At 43.7% G+C, this 16,694-nt stretch overlaps 1 pseudogene; it reads left to right on the top strand.

The window, feature by feature from the left end:
• Nucleotides 1-6,667: 6,667 nt before the first annotated feature.
• Nucleotides 6,668-6,785, top strand: LOC126189296 (5S ribosomal RNA; annotated as a pseudogene).
• The last annotated feature ends 9,909 nt before the right edge of the window (nucleotides 6,786-16,694 follow it).

Here is a 16,694-nt window from a genome sequence, read left to right as displayed (position 1 = left end):
CAACTGCTCTTCTGAGTCCTTTGCTGTCTCTGTCAGAATTACAATGTCATCGGCGAACCTCAAAGTTTTTATTTCTTCTCCATGGATTTTAATTCCTACTCCGAATATTTCTTTTGTTTCCTTCACTGCTTGCTCAATATACAGATTGAATAACATCGGGGAGAAGCTACAACCCTGTTTCACTCCCTTCACAAATACTGCTCCCCTTTCATGCCCCTCGATTCTTACAACTGCCATCTGGTTTCTGTACAAATTGTAAATAGCCTTTCGCTCTCTGTATTTTACCCCTGCCACCTTCAGAATTTGAAAGAAAGTGTTGCAGTCAACATTGTGAGAAGCTTTCTCTAAGTCTACAAATGCTAGAAACGTAGGTTTGCCTTTCCTTAATCTATTTTCTAAGATAAGTCGTTGGGTCAGTATTGCCTCACGTGTTCCAACATTTTTACTGAATCCAGACTGATCTTCCCCGAGGTCCGCTTCTACCAGTTTTTCCATTCGTCTGTAAAGAATTCGCGTTAGTATTTTGCAGCTGTGACTTATTAAACTGGTAGTTCGGTAATTTTCACCCCTGTCAACAGCTGCGTTCTTTGGGATTGGAATTATTATATCTTTTCCGATATTTTCCAAACTCCACAGGGCACCTACCCTGTTCCACACTTCGAGTATACCCACCTCTCACTTTCTCCAAGAGGTGCTAGTCTAGCGAATTATGCAGTACATCTTCTGTGGAGTTTGGGACTGAACCTGATGGTTGGCTGGAGATCTCGGCTCATATCTGAGTGACATCGTGGACGAACCAGTCAACGAGAATGTAGCTCTCTTAGAGATACTTTATCCTCACCTGCAGACTGTCCACACGCCCTTCACAGGTCAGCCTACGCACTGGTCAGCTTATTCCCCTCGTATTGCACCCAGAAGCAGTCGAGACAATAGCCACTCGTTAGTTCGTTGCGTGACTCGACCTTTCAGAGCAAAGAGCGTGAAAGAATAATCGGGGTTTCAGTCCCGATATGGCATCCAGTTCAGAATACTATCTTACTGCGTGACCGCCCACACGTCGACAGGGGAGCAGTTTTACTGATTTAGTGTGACGTTCTGCCTGGCGGCACGAGTCTAACAAGGGAACCTCCCCATCGCACCCTCCTCAGATTTAGTTATAAGTCGGCACAGTGGATAGGCCTTGAAAAACTGAACACAGATCAATCGAGAAAATAGGAAGAAGTTGTATGGAACTATGAAAAAAAAGCAAACTATACAAACTGAGTAGTCCTTGTGTAAGATAGGCAACATTTAGGACAATATGAACTGAGGAGCGCAGTGGTCCCGTGGTTAGCGTGAGCAGCTGCGGAACGAGAGGTCCATGGTTGAAGTCATCCCTCGAGTGAAAAAATTTTTATTTTCAGACAATTATCGAAGTTCAGGCACTCACACGTAATCAACTTCGCTTTCCAAAATTACAGGACATGTTCAGATTTGCTTGGACATATGCAGGATTTGACGGTCTACACACGGAAAAATTTGAAAACTTTAAAAACATAGCCGGCCGAAGTGGCCGTGCGGTTAAAGGCGCTGCAGTCTGGAACCGCAAGACCGCTACGGTCGCGGGTTCGAATCCTGCCTCGGGCATGGATGTTTGTGATGTCCTTAGGTTAGTTAGGTTTAACTAGTTCTCAGTTCTAGGGGACCAATGACCTCAGCAGTTGAGTCCCATAGTGCTCAGAGCCATTTGAACCACTTTAAAAACATATGTTTTGACAGAGCACAGGGAAAACTGTGGGACTGCGAAACTGTTGCATTCATTTGTTGCAGTTTATGTGACAAACTCTTATGTTTTAATCACTTTTTTGGAAGTGATTATCACATCCACAAGTAAACCTAAATCGGGCAAGGTAGAAGAATCTTTTTACCCATTCGCCAAGTGTACAAGTTAGGTGGGTCGACAACATATTCCTGTCATGTGACACACATGCCGTCACCAGTGTCGTATAGAATATATCAGACGTGTTTTCCTGTGGAGGAATCGGTTGACCTACGACCTTGCGATCAAATGTTTTCGGTTCCCATTGGAGAGACACGTCCTTTCGTCTACTAAGAGCACGGATTTGCGGTGCGGTCGCAAAACACTAAACTTATCACAATGAACAGAGACGTCAATGAACGAACGGACAGATCATAACTTGGCGAAAATAAAGAAAGTAAACTTTTCACTCAAGGGAAGATCTGAACCATGGACCTCTCGCTCCGCAGCTGCTCAAGCTAACAATGGGACCACGGCGCTCCTAACCTCAGAATATCCTCGATGTTGCCTATCTTGCGAATGGACTACTCAGTTTGTATATTTTGCTTATTTTTTTTATAGTTCCACACAACTTCTTCCTGTTTTCTCGATTGACCTGTGTTTCAAGGCCTATCCACTGTGCCAACTTATAACTAAATCTGAGGGGGGTGCGATGGGGAGATTCCTTGTAAGAAGCACGTGGTTGATACATTAGCGTTGTGCGCAGAGACAGCTGTTGCAGGCACAAAGGACTCCCACCGCCTCCGTTGGGCGGCCTAATGCGCTCGTTAGCGACCCGGCAGCTCGCACGTGGACGCTGAAAGGACCGCCGCGTGGCCAATCGGAGTGGATCGCTAACTTTTCCCCCTCTGGTTCTGCGTGCACGGGCCGATTGGTCAGGCTCACAGCAAAATGCACTCTCGCTTGGCCCACAGCTCATGTCCGTGACGAGCTCATTGTTGGCGCTGGCCTACCACTTACTCCGATCCGTCACACCGGTTCAGATCGACAGGGCACGCACGCTGTCGGTTACCGGTATTCATAGGCCCAAAGAGAATCGCACATCGTCCGTGACTAGCAGCATCAGTTTTCATTATATGTTTTGCATATATGATCACAGTCGCTGTTACAGTTTCGTAATCACTGCGGCTAAGAACATACAATGACGAAACGGAAAAGTGTTGTACCATGAACATCTTAACCGAACGCTAAGAAACTGATATTCCAGAATTTTTATGCATGTTGGATATACTAATTAAATTTCATCCTTAGAGCTTCTTTTTAATATTTTCGGTAGAGAAAAAAAGCAGTTCTACATAATGAGAACGATCTGTGTAGACGACGGCTGTTGCGCGTATTTAGCATTTGTTATACTCCTCATTTGATAGTGACATGATGGAAAATCAGTTAAGCTGCATGCCCTCGGGAAAAAATCAGTTTGGATTCCGTAGAAATACTGGAGCACGTGAGGCAATACTGACCTTACGACTTACCTTAGAAGAAAGATTAAGGAAAGGCAAACCTACGTTTCTAGCATTTGTAGACTTAGAGAAAGCTTTTGACAATGTTGACTGGAATGCTCTCTTTCAAATTCTAAAGGTGGCAGGGGTAAAGTACAGGGAGCGAAAGGCTATTTACAATTTGTACAGAAACCAGATGGCAGTTATAAGAGTCGAGGGCCATGAGAGGGAAGCAGCGGTTGGGAAGGGAGTGAGACAGGGTTGTAGCCTCTCCCCAATGTTATTCAACCTGTATATTGAGCAAGCAGTATAGGAAACAAAAGAAAAATTTGGAGTAGGTATTAAAATCCATGGAGAAGAAATAAAAACTTTGAGGTTCGCCGATGACATTGTAATTCTGTCAGAGACAGCAAAGGACTTGGAAGAGCACTTGAACGGAATGGATGGTGTCTTGAAGGGAGGATATAAGATGAACATCAACAAAAGCAAAACGAGGATAATGGAATGTAGTCGAATTAAGTCGGGTGATGCTGAGGGTATTAGATTAGGAAATGAGACACTTAAAGTAGTAAAGGAGTTTTGCTATTTGGGGAACAAAATAACTGATGATGGTCGAAGTAGAGAGAATATAAAATGTACACTGGCAATGGCAAGGAAAGCGTTTCTGAAGAAGAGAAATTTGTTAACATCGAGTATAGATTTAAGTGTCAGGAAGTCATTTCTGAAAGTATTTGTATGGAGTGTAGCCATGTATGGAAGTGAAACATGGACGGTAAATAGTTTGGACAAGAAGAGAATAGAAGCTTTTGAAATGTGGTGCTACAGAAGAATGCTGAAGATTAGATGGGTAGATCACATAACTAATGAGGAAGTATTGAATAGGATTGGGGAGAAGAGAAGTTTGTGGCACAACTTGACCAGAAGAAGGGATCGGTTGGTAGGACATGTTCTGAGGCATCAAGGGATCACCAATTTAGTATTGGAAGGCAGCGTGGAGGGTAAAAATCGTAGGGGGAGACCAAGAGATGAATACACTAAGCAGATTCAGAAGGATGTAGGTTGCAGTAGGTACTGGGAGATGAAGAAGCTTGCACAGGATAGAGTAGCATGGAGAGCTGCATCAAACCAGTCTCAGGACTGAAGACAACAACAACAACAACATGATGGAAAATAGATCATTTTACTTTGGGAAGAATCATGAGCAAACCGCCGTAGTTGTTGCATCCGAAAGGTCGTTTCTTGTTACACCACCGTTTCCTGATTTCCTTCAGAACGTCGAGATAAAGCTACCGTCAACGTGAATGTTGCTTTCAATTCGGCTGTGCTCTACCGGGCACTATCCTATTACATGAGGTAAGTCATTGACTTTTCCTACGACGTTTGAATTGACTGCAGATGTGATTCCAATGAGGCGGCTGTGGCCACACAATCCGCGCAGCTAACCGTGCGTTTTTCCAGTGGTACTCCAGTGGTACTCCAGTGGTACTCTGTGCATCGTTCTCCACTGGCGCACCTTTACCCAGTAGACTATAGGAGGACCTATAGCCTACCACGGTTAGCGTACCACGGTGCATCTCAGCATCTTACACGTTCACAAATTCATCGCCAGAGACGCGATACGTATTAGAAAAAATAGTCTAGCATCGAGGGCGATCAAACCCTTGACGGTGGCATTAGGCAATTCCAATTACAAAATGATCTGGAGAGAATTTCTGTATGGTGCTAAAAGTGGCAATCGACATTAAACAAAGAAAAGTGTGAGGTCATCCACATGGGTACTAAAAGAAATCCGATAAATTTTGGGTATACGATAATTCGCACAAATCCAAGGGCTGTCAATTCGCCTAAATACCTAGTATAATTACAATTACCAGCAACTTAAATTGGAAAGCCCGGATAGATAATATTTTGGGGAAGGCGAAACAAAGACTGCGCTTTGTTGGCAGAACACTTAGAAGATGCGACAAACCCACTAAAGAGACAGCCTACATTATACTTGTCCGTCCTCTGCTGGAATATTGCTGTGCGGTGTGGGATCCTTATTAAGTAGGATTGACGGAGGACATCGAAAAAGTGCAAAGAAGGGCAGCCCGTTTCGTGTTATCGCGCAATAGGGGTGAGAGTGTCACCGATATGATATGCGAGTTGGGGTGGCAGTCACTGAAACAAAGGCGGTTTTCTTTGCGACAAGATCTATTTACGAAATTTGAATCACCAACTTTCTCTTCCGAAAGCAAAAATATTTTGTTGACAGCCACCTACGTAGGGAGAAATGATCATCATAATAAAATAAGAGAGATCAGAGCTCGAACGGAAAGATTTAGGTGTTCCTTTTTCCCACGCGCCATTTTGAGTGGAATGGTAGAATAGTAATATGAAATGGTTCTATGAACCCTCTGCGAGACACTTAAGTATGAATTGCAGAGTAACCATGTAGATGTAGATGTAGATCATTTTCTATGTGTTCTTTTCAATTTAAGATGTTCGTGATTGTAATTCCTAGGTATTTAAATGAATTTGCAGCCTTTACATTAGATTTATTTATCGGATAGCCGAAGTTTAACGGATTCCTTTTAGCACTCATGTGGATGAACTCACACCTTCCATTATTTAGGGTCAACTGTCACTTTTCGCATCACAGACCTCTCTCTTCTAAATCGTTTTGCAATTTATTTTGATCTTCTGATGACTTTACTAGACGACAAACGCCAGCAACATCTCCAAACAACCTAATATCGCTGCTCAGATTCTCTCCTAAATCCTTTATATAGGTAACGAGGGTCTATAACACTGCCACGGAGAACGCCTGAAATCACTTCTGTTTTACTGGATTATTTTTCGTCAATTACTACCAACTTCCCCACATAGCCACCGAGTCACCAGCTGTGTTATGGAGGGGAATTTAATTTGCTCTTCCACATTTGTAGTGGCGATCAATGAGGCAAAAAATATGAAGGGTTATTTCGGCTCTACTTTGAGGAAAAATTAGAGATAAGTCGGCCGTATTAGCAGCGTTATTCCGGAGGCGTGAATTTACCACACGCGCTTTTAAGAGCCTATTTCCGTTCAGTTAAAGACGAAGTCGTTATTTTGTTTCGTTTTACAAAATTTAAACGCATCTGTCATGGACAGATACTATTTAGCCACAGATAACTACTTCGGTGACGTGCGGTTAAAGGCGCTTCAGTCTGGAACCGCGTGACCGCTCCGGTCGCAGGTTCGAATCCTGCCTCGGGCATGAATGTGTGTGATGTCCTTAGGTTAGTTAGGTTTAAGTAGTTCTAAGTTCTAGGGGACTGATGACCACAGATGTTAAGTCCCATAGTGCTCAGAGCCATTTGAACCATTTTTTTTAACTACTTCGGTGACCGTCAATAACCGAAATCGCCATAAGACTGTTAAAATAATACTTGACTCACCAGTCTATGAAGGCAACGGCCTTGCCGCAGTGGATACACCGGTTCCCGTCAGATCACCGAAGTTAAGCGCTGTCGGGCGTGGCCGGCAATTGGATGGGTCACCATCCAGGGTGCCATGCGCTGTGGCCATTTTTCTGGGTGCTCTCAGCCTCGTGATGCCAATTGAGGAGCTACTCGACCGGCTCCGGCCAAAGAAATCCATCATAACGATCCGACCGGGAGAACGGTGTGCTGACCACACGTCCCTCCTATCCGCATCCTCAGCTGAGGATAACACGGCGGTCGGATAGTCCCGATGGGCCACTTGTGGCGTGAAGACGGAGAGCTACCAGTCTATCCGCTACGGTCGCAGGTTCGAATCCTGCCTCGGGCATGGATGTGTGTGATGTCCTTTGGTTAGTTAGGTTTAAGTAGTTCTAAGTTCTAGGGGACTGATGACCTCAGATGTTAAGTCCCATAGTGCTCAGAGCCATTTGAACCATTTTGAACGAGTCTATCGAGGTGGTGATTAAGTCAGTTCTCGAAACTGAACTTTAAAGTCTACTAGGTACCACTAATGGTGGCTTCACTCGCAACATGGAGAGTTTTGTTACTTGGAAGAATCAGACTGTAAATGGACTCTCTTGTGGTGGAGCTGCAAGTTCATTGACTCTGACCCCGCCACGCCGCTCTCCCCACCGCCCTTTCCCATGCAGGTGCCGTAGTTCCCACCAGCAGATGTGCGTCCCCAGTTACCTGCGGACTGCGGACGAACTTCGCACGCGCGCAGCTGAGCTGGCGCACCTCGGCTTGTGTCGACCCAGGCAGCAAGCAGCCAGCAGGTCCCGGCGGTGAAACCGGCAGAGCCGAGTCGCTCGTGCTTCATTTCCGCGCGGCCCCCATTACCGCTATCTGGCGCCGTATCTGCCGCTTATCAGCACCTCTCACACAAGTCGCCGCTGCGCGCCCGACGAAAGCCCAGCCGTGTGAGCGGCATTCCTGCGGCTTGCGAAACACGGGGGTGAATTAAGGACAGCGTGTTCGGTCTAGTTCCACTGTAATAGACGAGGGCTTTTCCACAGTGGTGGCAGACGACCGTAAGTTCTACAACTGACAATCTCGCGTTTAACTATACCTATAACGTTGGTATCTACACTAAGTAGACCGACTTCACTCAATTCCACGTGCGAGTCAGCTTATTAACACTATGCCGTCCGGCGACACCACAGTGGTGTCGTGAGCATAGTATCACGCAGTGGCCGGCGACAGCACTTTAGTATCTTTTGCATTGGTTCAAAAATGGTTCAGATGGCTCTGACAAGGGAATCTCCCCATCGCACCCCCCTCAGATTTAGTTATAAGTTGGCACAGTGGATAGGCCTTGAAAAACTGAACACAGATCAATCGAAAAAAACAGGAAGAAGTTGTGTGGAACTATGAAAAAAATAAGAAAAATATACAAACTGAGTAGTCCATCCGCAAAATAAGCAACATCAAGGAAATTGTGAGCTAAAGAGCGCCGTGGTCTCGCGGTTAGCGTGAGCAGCTGCAGAACAAGAGGTCCTTGGTTCAAGTCCTCCCTCGAGCGAAAAGTTTAATTTTTTATTTTCAGACAATTATCAAAGTTCAGGCACTGACACATAATCATCTTCGCTCTCCAAAATTCCGGGACATGTTCAGATTTGCTTGGGCATATGCAGGATTTGACGGTCTACACACGGAAAAATTTGAAAACATTAAGTACATATGTTTTGACAGAGAACAGAGAAAACTGTGCGACTGGGAAACTGTTGCGTTCATTTGTTGCAGTTTATGTGACAAACTCTTATGTTTTCATCACTTTTTTGGGAGTGATTATCACATCCACAAGAAAACCTAAATCGGGCAAGGTAGAAGAATCTTTTTACCCATTCGCCAAATGTACAAGTTAGGTGGGTCGACAACATATTCCTGTCATGTGATGCACATGCCGTCACCAGTGTCGTATAGAATATATCAGACGTGTTTTCCTTTGGAGGAATCGGTTGAACTATGACCTTGCGATCAAATGTTTTCGGTTCCCATTCGAGAGGCACGTCCTTTCGTCTATTAATCGCACGGTTTTGCGGTGCGGTCGCAAAACACACACACTAAACTTATTACAGTGAACAGAGACGTCAATGAACGAACGGACAGATCATAACTTTGCGAAAATAAAGAAAGTAAATTTTTTACTTGAGGGAACACTTGAACCAAGGACCTCTCATTTCTCAACTGCTCACGCTAACCACGAGACCACGGCGCTCATGAGCTCGTGTTATCCTTGATGTTGCTTATCTTGCGCATGGACTACTCAGTTTGTATATTTTGCTTATTTTTTCATAGTTCCACACAACTTCTTCCTGTTTTCTCGATTGATCTGTGTTCAGTTTTTCAAGGTGTATCTACTGTGCCAACTTATAACTAAATCTGAGGGGGGTGCGATGGGGAGGTTCCCTTGTGAGCACTGTGGGCCTTAACATCGGAGGTCATTTGTCCCCTAGAACTTAGAACTACTTAAACCTAACCAACCTAAGGACATCACAAACGCCCATGCCCGAGGCAGGATTCGAACCTGCGATCGTAGCAGTCGCGCGGTTCCGGACTGAAGCGTCTAGAACCGCTCGGCCACCGCGGCCGGCCTATCTTTTACATTCTGTTGGTGTTTTGTTTAGGTAACAATAAGTTACACACGTCAACAAGTTTTTTAGTTTTTATAAGAACTTGTGCCCTTTCATCATGGCAGACGAAAGAGACAATAGGATTATTTACGATGAATGCGAGGACGTCTTGTCTGACCTTCCAGACGACTTGTCTTATTGGAAAGAAGACATTGGATATATATATAAAAAAAAAAGTGAAGCAGAATCGTAGGAAGACAGTGAAATACGTCCAAGAAGAATTCGGCGAACGCTACGGTTGCCAACTGATTCGGCTGAATCAGACGAAGAAGGCAGTGCACAGTTGTCAGACTTTGTTTTACCGAGGACCAATAATAAATTTGAATGATCCCCGGGTCCAAATATATTTCCCAAAGATGCACATAGTTTCGAGATTATCGTAGAATTATGTACTGGGAACGATCTATTTGAATATATTAGCAACGAAACCAACAAGTACTACAGTCAAAATTGCAGTAGAAAGAAACTGGATTTAAAAAATGCCAAATTTGTCGACGTTACGTGACCAGAACGTAGAAAATGGTTTGGGCTTGCTATCCTTATGGGAAATGCAAAAAAAAAGCAAGGATCGATGGTTATTGGTCAACGAATCCGTTGACAGACACACCGATATTTCGTAAAACGATGTTCCACAACCGATTCAGACAAATATAATCATTTTTACATTTTTACGACAGCAACAATAAACCGGATAATGCCCACCGGCTTGTCAGAGTGCAATTCGCATACGATTATTTTTCCAAAAAGTTTAAAGAAACGTTTAGTCTAAGTCAATTGATGAAGGACTGATACCGTGGCCGGTTAAATTTTAAAGTTTACAATACGTCGAAAATTACGAAATACGGCATACTCATTTGGATGCTGTGTTATTCGAGTACGGGATACATTTCCTCATTCAAGATACATTCCGGCGCCGGACAGCCTTTAGCAAAAACAGTGATGGAACTATTGACACCTTGTGATGGAAAGTGGCGTCACCTTTGCATAGATAATTTTTATAACATGTAACCTCCCCCTCACTTATCGACCTTAATGACAGTGACAAATTAAACCGCGTGTACCTAATGGAAATTTGGAAAAAGCAATCGTCACCGAAGATAATCTGTCGGTAAAGAGGGAGGAAATGGTTACATCTAAATGAAAGGAAAAATGCAAATGAAACTGGTGGAAATTAATTATGAAAAGGGGTAAAGTTAATAAAGAAAGTAAATGTGCGGCCGTTACGTTAACAATTAACTAACGGTAATTAGATATTTGAGATTTGGGGAAAATTACGGTCGTCAGTCCTAAGGACAATTACTATAGTAACTGAAAAAGAAAGATTATTACACATATAATTAGCACTAGAAGCGTGGCAACTGAAGGTTGACACGTGCAGTATGAAAACTGAAAGTTTGTCAGAAGTAATAAATTTCGCTACACTCTGACTTAATTTAGCAAAAGAATTAATAAAACAGGAAAATCGAAAGTTAATTTAGTGACTGAAGTTAATAGTGAGCTTTCTTTCTGAAGCACATCGAAATTCAGTAAAACACGGTTAGTCTTGGACTACCTCAACAATCATTTCAAAAGCTACTTGAATCTACGCAATTTAGAAATAAGAGATTTAACTTTGAACTTGAATTAAATGATTCTGAACAATTAACAATAGTAAAATTTAGTACGTACCAAGCTGAGCTGCAGTCACAGGTAAGCTAAAATACGGTAACAAAACTCGCACTCTTAATTTGTGCTTGTGTAATCTAAATATTGTAGCCAGCTATGAATACTTTAACTGAACTTTGAAATTAAAGCAGTGAAATAAAATGATGTTGGCGTTTGAATTTCAACGACACTTGGGTTCATTCCGGAAAAGGAAGGGACCCTGCTTGGTAATGCAATTGGGACAATGAGCAACAAATGTTCATGCTACGTTGCTGTAATTTTGTGATTTGAACAGTTTGAAAAGCTGAGGTCTGCCATACAGTTCTAAAACTTTACGTGCTTCCAGTCTTCCTTGTTGGTTGATTGAAGGTTTGAAGCCGTCGATCGAGGAGGTGGCGACAGTCACTCATTGTCGGCCGTCGCTGTTGCAGAAGCTGGATGTTGGCGCGCCTTCTTCTCGACACGGTCACCAGGCGAAACGGGCTCTTGATGTGCGCCAGCTAATGCTTCCCGTCCGCAACACCGTGTCAGAAACTATCATCGCAAGTCGAGCGCAATTACATGCTGCCCAACCCCGAAAGCGCGGCAGCTCGCGGGAGCGTCACACAACACACCTGCTCCACTGGACCACCCCAGCCAGACTCCCCCTCTGCCCCCGCTCCACGCGACAGAGTTAACACTACCAAAGATCCTAAACACTTTGGTTCTCCACACGACCTATCGATGTATTCGTTCGATAGCATAGTTTTCCCTAGGCAAGACCCAGCGTATAAATACAAATAATATTCACAAAACAAACCAATTACACATCGACATATATATATATATATATATATATATATATATATATATATATATATATATATATATATATATATATACAAACAGTAAAACAATTACAATATACAAAGACACAGAAATGTAATATCTTCAGGTAACAAAATAAGGAAAAAAAATTATAGTGCAGCAGATGGAAACAGGAGGATATGCATTTCCGGCGTTACAAACAGTGTAAAACTTGCAGAGAAGTTACTTGAAAAGAAAATTCGAGTTTTGGAAACGATACGGCAAAATAGAGGATTTCCGGAAAATTAAAGCGCGCAAAAGTCAATGTGTTTGAAACTTGTCATCAACGGAAAGGTGACGAGCGGCCGGCGACAAGCCAAGTAATCCGAACTAGCGCTGCCGGTGGCAAGAGAACAAATCAATACGAGACGTGCGGACGGCAAAGCGTTAAGCTTATCATCAAGTCTCAGTCTGAGTTATTTTGTTTCCGATTTGCCTTCACACTCCGAACTGCCACGGTACGAATAATTTTCCCCCGCTGCTCCCTCTGCACCAATATGTTTAGACTTGTCTCGGCTGGCGAGAAAGCTGACGCTTTTATTAAAAATACTGCCTATTCCCCACTCGAAGGTAGCGTGGGATGTCGAACAACGAAGTACCACGATATCGAGCAGACACTTGGAATTCGGTATTTATGAAAGGGCAACCACCAGCAACGAACGACTGGGAGAGACTAAAACTACAGGCACACTCTTTCGTTTGACTAGGGCCACATGTCTCGTCTTAGCATAGCGAGACGTAAACGAGCAATCCATGCTCATGTCCTTATCGTGCAGCAGCACCCAAAACGAAGAAAAAAAAAAGTAAAACTAAAACAACCACAATCATCTTTTGGTAACTGGTTTTTTATGAGACTTTCTTGTTATCCTAAGAATTTTGCATAGTTTATTCAACATTTTAAATTTCTACAAGGACATGCCTGAAAGAACAGACACCATGTCCATATAAGTATATAGATGTGGCAATACCGGCTATGACGTTCCTCTTATGGCCGCAGCTCGTGGTCGTGCGGTAGCGTTGTCGCTTCCCGCGCCCGGGTTCCCGGGTTCGATTCCGGGCGGGGTCAGGGATTTTCTCTGCCTCGTGATGACTGGGTGTTGTGTGATGTCCTTAGGTTAGTTAGGTTTAAGTAGTTCTAAGATCTAGGGGACTGATGACCATAGGTGTTAAGTCAAATAGTGCTCAGAGCCATTTGAACCATTTTTGAACCTTCCTCTTCTGTGCGGATGCACACATATTACCCGAACTCTTAAGGGACTTGGTAAGAATGTCTTCCACGACTAATGAGTGTGTTGGACAGGGACGCTACGAACATAGTGTTTGGACATATAAGGTGAGAATGTGAGTCTCACGGAAGGCGTGCGCGAGATAGTCCCTGCAGTCGCGCTATCGTCTGTTCCCTCGGTGGCTCAGATGAATCGCCGGCACCGTAGCTCAGCGTGTTCAGTCAGAGAACTGGCTGGCATCTGTAATAAAAAAAGTGAGTGAAAGGATCAACAAATGAACACGAATAGATGTCATATGACGTCCGCAACGACCAAACACAACGATCACCAACGAACAAGATGCAAAAAAAAAAGAGGTTTAGAGCGTCTGCCATGTAAGCAGGGGGTCCCGGGTTCGAGTCCCGGTCGGGGCACACATTTTCACCTGTCCCCGTTGATATATATCAACGCCCGTCAGCAGCTGAAGGTACTAATATATAATTCTAATTTCATTCTAGACGGCTGCGGGTCGTCAATGGTGTCTGTTCTTTCGGACATGTCCGAAAGAACAGACAGCATATCCATATAAGGTTATTGATTTATAGAGTTGTCGTATGTTCTCCTGAGTGATATCGTGCCAAATTCTGTCCAGCTGGCGCGTTAGATCATCAAAATCCCGAGCTGGTTGGAGGGCCATGCCCATAATGCTCCAAACATTCTCAGTTGGGGGAGAGATCCGACAACCTTGCTGTCCAATGTCGGGTTTGGCAAGCACGAAGAAAAGCGGTAGAAACTCTCGTGTGCGGACGGACATTATCTTGCTGAAATGTACGCCCAGGATGGCCTGCCGTGAGGGGCAATAAAATAGGGCGTAGAATATCGTCGACTTTTCGCTATGCCACGAATGACAATCAAAGGGATCCTGATATGAAGTGAAATGACACAGCAGACCACCTTTGTTGATTGTCCGGCCATATGATGGAGTCAGGTTGGTATCCCAGCACTGTCCAGAGCGTTTCCAGGCACGTCTTCGCTGGTCAGCGGGACTCGTCTACTCCAGTCGATGATGTTCCAGGCCGAATGTACTCGACAGCACTGCAAACGGCCTTGTTGGTGTACAGAGGTCAGTGGTAGCCGGCGCAAGGGGCGCCGCCAGCTCAGCTCCCTTCCCTTCTGCTACCTATTAGTGGTCCTTGTGTGGCCACTAAAGCACCAGTTGCATGTCGGACCGATGGTAATGATGAATCCGCGGCTCTGAGTGGCTCTCTAACAATGCTCGGTATTCTCGTTCTGTCGTCCCTCTAGGTCGACCGGTTTCTTCTTGACGCTATATTCGCCATGGTTTACCCATTCAAGACAACGTCGTCGATTCGTGGCATCGCTACTAGTCAGATGTCGAGCGATTCGCCTGTTACTTTAACTGGCTTCTTTGAGCCCAACTGCGCGTACTCTCTCCAATGCTGACATCTGCGTCTACTGTCCACACGCCTTCCTGCAAGGCACAGTTACTGTGCAACTGAGTACACGGAAAGAAATTCTCAAAGATTTTATGTCCTGGTATGGACATGTCCTCTATTTACTATCCATCGTAGTTGCACAGTGAAATTGCGTTGCAGCGCCACGCGTTCATCCACTGGCTGCCAGAGTTTACAGTTTTGGCTTTTCCGTCGGTACCTATGTGAATATCAATTTGTTACCAGATTTCATAATTTCTCTATGGTACGCCCTTTTTTGTGTTAGGGTGTAATTACAGCAGGTTTCCACTATCGCTGAATGTTTGGTGCCGTCTGTACATATCCATACGAATGACCATAACAACTAAAGTGTCATCTTGTGACCACATTGCCGGTCTGGTGGTGTTAGCTCAACACCTGACCTGTAAATATGGTCGTTACATTCTCCTGTTCCTGACGTCAGCTAGAGATCATTTTGTCAATAATGGTCTAGCTTGGAAGCGTGAAGTTTACACACTGAAATACCTACTTAAAACTAATTAGTCTATGACAATAAACAATCAGCTACATCAATTTTAACAATTTATGCTAGCCCACAGTACATTGCAGAATGCACAAAATGAGGTGACACTCTTATGAGCAATCCCTGGCCCAGAGATCCTTCATTCTGTTATGATTAGAGCTCATTCGGATCCTGATATTCTACCCTTTTCATGTCGACTAGGTACAGTTCCACTTTAACACCTTTTTAATACTTTTCTATTAGGTTACTTTTTTGTATGTCTGACTGGTACAAATTTTGCAGTTGATTTAACCTAATTCCCTGATGAGCTAGAGACTTGAAATTTTAAACATATCTAACAGATGGATGCAATATTCACTCGATTTCTTGTCTCTCTATTTGGTAATGTTAATAGCAGGGGTGAAAGAGGTTGGTAATGCCTGACATGTAGGCTTCGCTGCACAATAGTCATGTTGTGCTGATAGTATCAGAATGAGTTTCAAGGGGTATGTATGCAGATAAACATTTTTGAGTGTAGAGAGTGGAGGAGGAGATGAACAGTGAGAGGAGGGAGGATGAGATGAACAGACTGAAGTGGGTGGAGAAGATTGAGAGATAGAGGTGGGAGGAGGAGATAGAAAGAGAGGGAGGAGAAGAGGCAGTGGACAAGGAGAGGGACGAGGAAGCGTTGAAGAGTGAGAGGAGGAAGTAAATGGACAGAGATTGGGGCAGGACGAGATAGGCAGCACGGGAAGCAGGAGGAAATGAACAAAGAGGGGGAGGCAATACATGTAACAAGGGCAATGCTGCGGGTATACAGCTAGTAATAAAATAAAGATCTTATAAAATTAATTTTGCTTTTTGTTTATTTTTTAGGAAAATAACAATTAAACAGACTGATATATTATTAGTAGGTAGGTATGACACTATTCTATTTCGGATACGATCGGGTGAAAGAGACTTGAATGAACTTGACATTTAACATGTCTCTTTTATAATCTCATAAAAATGTTTAAAGTTCACTGAGAAGTTCGACACCTCTACAAGGGTAAAAACTACAAAAAATTATTTAAAGAAAAATAAATTTTTATTATAATACTTTTTTGAATTGACTAAGAAATAATATTTCCTCGTCCCATTCAGATTCCTAATCCCACACAGATAGTTACAAAAATTTTGTCGAAGTGAATTTTTGATAGCTGTGAAAATACTTGTAAAATTTATAACGAGAAACTTGGGACGCATGCAGTACGTAACTGATGCATGAATAGGTCACCTGTTAACTATTATCACTTCCGCTCTGCTGAAGGATGGGTTTTTGTTCGCCTGCGTAAGGAGGACATTACGATGGTGACGGAAAGGCTGCAGTGACGCTGAGCCATCTCCTAAATGGAATCTTCGTATATCCATAGTTGAAATGGAGGACAGTGGGACGTCAGCTGGTATAAATTTATATTAAAAATGAAGAAATTCCTCCAGCTGTATTTAAGGTGTCGATTTTATTTTGGAAACTAGTTTCTACATTGTAACAACGTCATCTTCAGGTCCATACACTTGTTGACGTCAACTGCGTGCGGCTGATAATAGAAGTCAGTGGTGAGATACGGACGTGCACACTAACCACCTTCCACACGGAGCACGTCCATATCTCACCACTGACTTCCATTATCAGCCGCAAGCAGTTGACGTCAACAAGTGTGTGGGCCTGA

This window comes from Schistocerca cancellata, chromosome 5 (assembly GCF_023864275.1).
Source record: "Schistocerca cancellata isolate TAMUIC-IGC-003103 chromosome 5, iqSchCanc2.1, whole genome shotgun sequence".
Classification (NCBI taxonomy): Eukaryota; Metazoa; Arthropoda; class Insecta; order Orthoptera; family Acrididae; genus Schistocerca; species Schistocerca cancellata.
This window is presented reverse-complemented; position numbering and strand designations above follow the sequence as displayed.